This window comes from Nematolebias whitei, chromosome 4 (assembly GCF_014905685.2).
Source record: "Nematolebias whitei isolate Nwh7 chromosome 4, NemWhi1, whole genome shotgun sequence".
NCBI lineage: Eukaryota > Metazoa > Chordata > Actinopteri > Cyprinodontiformes > Rivulidae > Nematolebias > Nematolebias whitei.
In genome coordinates this window covers 51,648,106-51,654,779 of record NC_056501.1, presented here as the reverse complement: position 1 = coordinate 51,654,779, position 6,674 = coordinate 51,648,106, and positions in this window count along the sequence as shown.

Below are 6,674 nucleotides of genomic sequence, written 5' to 3'. Positions count from 1 at the left end.
TGTTTTTAAAATAAGGTGTTTGACAGAAAATCTGAGTTTTGAATGAGTTTTCTGTGTGAAAGTATAATTACAATTATGCCTAATGGAACTGATGAGCTAATGGCTATTTCGAAAACAGGAAAGTCCTTTTGTTTGAAAAGCAGCTCTAATCTCTAAAATTTCACAGCAGTTCACATAAATGCCATTTTATTCACATTTACAATGCTGTCACTTTACAATAAATGGTCATTTTCATGGATTGATTCAGATGTTTACAAGTGTAGCAATTTTTTTTCCATTCATTCAGCCTTTATTTAGACGGATAAGTCACATTGAGCCTCGAAGACGCATTTACAAGTGAGACCTGTTTAGACAGACAAAAAGTAGTGAAACTGGACACATGTAGGAAGTGGAGTTTATATTAAACTTTTTCTTCTTGGCTGAGAAGAAAAACTCTAATATTTAAAAAATAATTTAATTTGCTCAGAAGTCAAGATGTCTGCAGAAGGTTCTTCTCTCTCTGAGGTCCAGTGTGAAGTGAAGCTTTGGAGTTTTTTCTAAAAGTGAAACTTAACTCTGTGTTAGAACAGAGATGATTTGTCCACCTCTCCACGAAGAGCTGATTCTAACTCTTGGCCTTGTTTTTCATAAATCTAAAGTCCTTTTTCTGCCTCAAAAGTTTCCTTCTAGCAGAGAAAATAAGACAAATGTATTATCTTAAGAGAGGATTGCTTAAAACACACAATTCTCATGAATAAACATTCAAAATATGACATCTTTAGAATTAAACTTGAAGCATGCAATGTTTTGACGGGTGTCACTGTTGACCATAGATCTCCTGAAAAGGAATGTCAAATTGAACAAACAAAGGCTTTTTCTTTGTCATCTTCATGGGAACCAGTCTGAGAAATGTACTCCTTTTCCATAAGGGAAGACATCAACGTAGCGAGTTCGGATGTTTAGAAACTCCAAGGTTAGATTGAAAAAACGATCCCTCAGTTCATGGGAAGTGAATTCACATCGCGTTATTGAGGTTTAACGCAACACTTTGTTTTTACTACATTAGTGTCAACTTAGAAAGTTTGTGAGCTGAGACAAAGAATATTTGTAAAATATGTCTGTGAATTCCCACGGGAATAAATGAATCTTATTTGAACAGTTTCAAACACAAAACACAAGAATGGTATTTGTTGAGGTGAGGCGTTCCCCTACACAAGTTTGTGTGCGTAAATATTAATGTTTGTCCATTCCTCCTTCCTGTCCTCTCAAACCAGCCGGCCGAAGAAGATGGCCGCTCGTCCTGAGCCTGGCTCTGCTGGAGGTTTCTTCCTCATGAGAGAGTTTTTCCTTTCCACTGTCGCCTTCATGCTTGCTCAGGATGGGAAACTGTGACAAAGTGAAGATTCAGTACAATCTCCTGGCTTCTTTTCATCCATAACTTTTACTAATTGGCTTTTGTTTGTATGTGAATGTTTCTGTTCAGTGCCCTGACACGACTTCTGTTGCGACTTGGAGCTAAAGAAATAAACTGAATTGAATTTGAAATACAGTAACACCAAGAGCAGTCACATGTAACTTTCCAGGGAATCCAGGATGCACAACTGGGTTTTATAATATTTCTACCAAAATGACCGTGTTGTGCAAAATTAATGGTGGTGTAACAGTTTAAACCAGAGATCAACAATATAATTTGCTTTGAGGCCGTGATTAGTTTTGAGCAGATTCTGTGAGGGGCAGCCTTTGATGCATAGAGTTGTATGCTATAAATAAAGCATTAATTAATGATAAAATAAACATAAATTATTAATAATAAACCTCACGTCCTCACAGCTGTCAAGCCTGATATTGAGAAGTTACTGTCCAAGTGAAAATGTTTGATTTTTCCCCATTAATCAAACACAAATTTCAGTTTTAGAGGTTTATACACATTTGTTATTAACACAAGTATCACATTTTATTTCATACACAGATGCTAATTAAATTTACTTCAATTCAGTTTCTTTTTTTTAACTTAGTGCCAATTCATAAGGGGAGTCATCTCAGGGCCCTGTAAAAATAAATAAATAAAACAAGTACAACTCATAAATGGACTGTACTTATATTTCTCCTTTCTATCTGATCAAGACACTCAAAGCTCTTTACAACAATCTGTGCCTCATCTACACATTCATACAGCTCTATACTAGATCTGTACAAAGAATAGTGATTGATCACATTCATACACTGATGGGACGCACATTGGAGGCAGTGAGGGGTTCAGTGTCTTGCCCAGGGACACTTCAACGTGTGCCTACTGGTGGAATTGAACCCCCAACTCTTGCATTGGAGGACGACTGCTCTAACCACTGAGCCACAGCCGCCCCTGTAGTGGCAGAAAAAAACAACTAGGCAGTTTTATTTAATATATTGATTTTCATGTCACATTTTTTCATGCTGTTTTCATGTCAGCAAAAATAATTTCTTTGTGTTTTTGTTTTTAACCCGTTTCATTTTTTTTTTTTTTACCGAATCGCTGTGCAGTAACATTAAATAAATTAAATTAAATGCTTTTAAAAACTGGTCATGACCCACATCAAAGCTAACATCAACATCGACCCTCTCCAGTTTGCATACCATGAGAACCGATCGACAGAGGACGCCATTTCATGTGGTCCGGCTGCTCTCGCCAGCTTGGAGCAGAAGGACTCCTAAGTCCGTGTGCTCTTTGTGGACTTCACATCTGCCTTGGACACCGTGGTTCCCTGGGCCCTGATGGACAAACTAATCACACTAGGACTAAGTTCCTCTCCATGTAACTTGGTCCTAGACTTCTTAACCAACAGACCACAATCTGTGAAGATCCACAACTTCTCCTCCTCTACTATAACTCTCAGCACTGGCTCCCCCCAGGGCTGTGTGTTGAGCCCCCTCCTGTTCACTCTGCTAATGTATGGTTGCGTACCGACCCATCCAGGCCGTCATATTGTAAAGTTTGCAGATGATACAGCGGTGGTTGGATGCATCAAAAACAATGAGTCCAGCTACAGGCAGGAGGTATAATAATAATAAATTTAATTTGTAACGTACTTTTCATTAACAAAAATCTCTAAGTGCTACAAAATGTAACTAAAATCAAAAATCTACTAAAATCAATGATAAAATCAACTAAAATGAGGTGGACCACCTGGAGAGCTGGTGTAGGAAGAACATCCTTCACATCAAAGTGAAGAAGACAAAGGAGATGATTGTGGACTTCAGAAGGAACAAAAACATCTACACCCCCTGAACATAAGAGGATCTGTGGTGGAAGTGGTCTCCAGCTACAAGTACTTGGGTGTGCACCTTAATGACAACCTCAGCTGGAGCAACAACACCACCAGCCTGATGAAGAAAGCTCATCAGAGACTCTTCTTCCTCAGGCGGCTGAGACGAGCTGGTCTGGAAGCTCAGTCCTCACCTCCTTCTACAGGTGTGCAGTGGAGAGCATCCTGTGCTCCAGCATCAACGTGTGGCATGGAGGCTGCACAGCTGCAGAAAGAAAAGCTTTGCAGAGAGTGGTGAAGGCTGCACAGAAGATGTTGGAGTCAGTCTCCCCACCATCACAGACATCTACACCTCCAGATGCAGGAAGAGGACCACCTGCATCATGAAGGACCCCACTCACCCAGCACACACACTTTTTGCCCCGTTCCCCTCAGGAAGGAGGTTAAGGAGCATTAAGTGTAGAACCACTAGACTGAGGAACAGCTTCTACCCTGAGGCTGTTAAACTCATGAATCTCTAACTAGAATAATCACTGTAATGCCACTTGATTTTTGATATGTGCTGCAGACTATCCATGCTGCTGATCTCATGCTGCTGATTGCTTCATGTTGCTGTGTTCATTCATCCTCATTGCTCACACGGACTCATGTTCGTGCTGCTGTTGTTTTGGCACATTGTTTTTGTACTAGTGCTTAGTGTATTAGTTTAGTGAATGTAGTATATTCTTAGTTCATGACTTGGATCTTACTCTTTTTCTTTACAATTTGTTTTTTGTTGGATGTAACTGGGACCATATGTACATAGTTTCGTTCCACCTCATGTACCACGTGTGGCGTGTATGACAAATAAATCTGACTCTGAAATAAGAAAACATGTTACAGGTATAAAATAAGAGAAGTTTAAACATTTGATGAAAGTTTTTGACAGTTAGGAGCTAATTGTTTGTGACATCAACAATGTGCAAATTTAAAAAGGTCCAGATCGCATTCATTAGATTTCAGACTGATAAAATCTTAGGACTCAGTTGGACCCTTACATTGATTAAACATTACAAAATTTATTCAATTGAACTTTATTTTCTCCAATAGGGGTATCCTGATACTAGTTTTTTTTTTTTTTTTCCAAACTAAGTACAAGTACTTCAGTTTGCGTACTTGCGTACGGAGTTATATTTTGGATCATTACAGAAAAAACGCGATCCTGGATACAAGCAGCCAAAATGAGCTTCCTTTGGGTGGCCGGGTGTGGCCTTACAGTTGGGGTGAGGAGCTCCGTCATCTGGGGGGAGCTTGGACTAGAGCCGCTGCTCCTCCGCACCAAAAGAAGGCAGTTGAGGTGGACTGGGCTTGTGACCAACATGCCTCCTGAATGCCTCTTTGGAGGTTTTCTCGGCACGTCCCACTGGTAGGAGGCCCTGGGAGGACCCAGAAGTCGCTGGAGGGATTGTGTATCTTCTCTGGTCTGGGAACACCTCGGGGTCCCCCAAGACCTGTTGGAAAGTATTACTGGGGAGAGGGATGTCCGTTTTTCTCCTGGTCATGTTGCCTACGTGACCCGACTACAGATGAGCAGTAGAAGATTTGGATTAGAAGTAGAAGGATTTGAAAATGGAGAAAGTACGATACAGGGTAGTTAATGACTTAGTACTTAAACATTACACGACATTTCTTTTATTCAGAACACAACAAACTCCAAAGGTCATGGTCAATAATCCAGGTACAAAATCCAACAATGTTCTGTCAGGTCACCTGGACTGTCCAGGTGACCTGACAGAACATTGTTGGACACAACACACTGTCTGCTGTCTTAACATCACCTGTACACATCACATGATCACATCTTAAAATACTTCTGAAGATATTTTTAATCCTTGGGTACTTGCAAAGTGGAAGAGGAAATGGTGTCAACAAGCACAAATGTTGCGTGTTGGAATTATTGGGATGTGTGTTAATGAGTGCAAGTATCAGGCTATCAGGACACCCCTAATCACAGATACTGGGGTGACTTTAAAAAATAAATCATGCAAAACATTTTAAATATGCCACTCTTTTCATTTTCACATCCATCCATCCATCTTCTTCCGCTTATCCGGGGTCGGGTCGCGGGGGTAGCAGCCTAAGTTGGGAGGCCCAGACTTCCCTCTCCCCAGCCACTTGGTCCAGCTCCTCCGGGGGAATCCCGAGGCGTTCCCAGGCCAGCCGAGAAACATAGTCCCTCCAGCGTGTCCTGGGTCTTCCTCTGGGTCTCCTCCCAGTGGGACGTGTCTGGAACACCTCACCAGGGAGGCGTCCAGGAGGCATCCTAACCAGATGCCCGAGCCACCTCAACTGGCTCCTCTCAATGTGGAGAAGCAGCGGCTCTACTCTAAGTCCCTCCCGGATGATCGAGCTTCTCACCCTGTCTCTAAGGGAGAGCCCAGACACCCTGCGGAGAAAACTCATTCACATTCATCCTTCAGGAAATTGTGTCTGAACCTGCTTTGGGTTTATGAGGCATTTAAAGTTTTTCAATACGGACCTGCAAACATTCCAGACAGGAGTTTTGTATTACGTATTGCTTCAGCAATACATTTCTGCTGGATGAGACTCCTGGGTGCCCCAGAAAAGGTGACTTGTTGCTGCTTCTGTTGAGGTTACGGGGCGGCTGTGGCTGAGCGGTTAGGAGCAGTCGTCCTCAATGCAAGAGTTGGGGGTTCGATTCCACCAGCAGCCACATAGTGAAGTGTCCCTGGGCAAGACACTGAACCCTCACTGCCTCTGATGTGTGTCCCATCAGTGTATGAATGTTATAAAGCTCTGATTAGTCTCTACAGATTCAGATTATCTTTGAGATGATCTAGTATAGAGCTGTATGAATGTGTGTGTGGAGGTAAATGAGGCAGATTGTTGTAAAGAGCTTTGAGTATCTCGACTAGATAGAAGAGTGTTACGTAAGAACTTACCATGTTTGTAAATAATTCTACGTAATAAATGGCTCATAAAAACCTGACGGTAGTTTGTAAAGAAGGCTTGCAGGAACCACTTCAACATTCTGGTGGTTTTAACTGTATTTGAATTAGCCATTAGATCACCAGTCTTGACAAGTCCAACCAGTTTTTCCAAACTGAAACTGTCAGTTGCAGCAGGTGACATTTAACTTTTACACAAACACTTAAAATGGACAAACTATTCCTTTAAAAGCAATGGGGGGGGGTCATTGATTCTTTTCTTTTCCAGCCTGTAATAATCCGAGTCCTGTGGCTCGTGTTCAGTCTTGTTCCAGCTGCTGATGACGTGAACGCCCCAGTCCCATGGTTCTCCACAGAGGGGAGAGCAAGCGCTCCCACAGGAGCTTTAATTACACACTGCTGGGACGCAGAGCATGGAGGAGGGACGGACTGGGTTGTAGGACGCAGAGCATGGAGGAGGGACGGACTGGGTTGTGGGACGCAGAGCATGGAGGAGGGACGGACT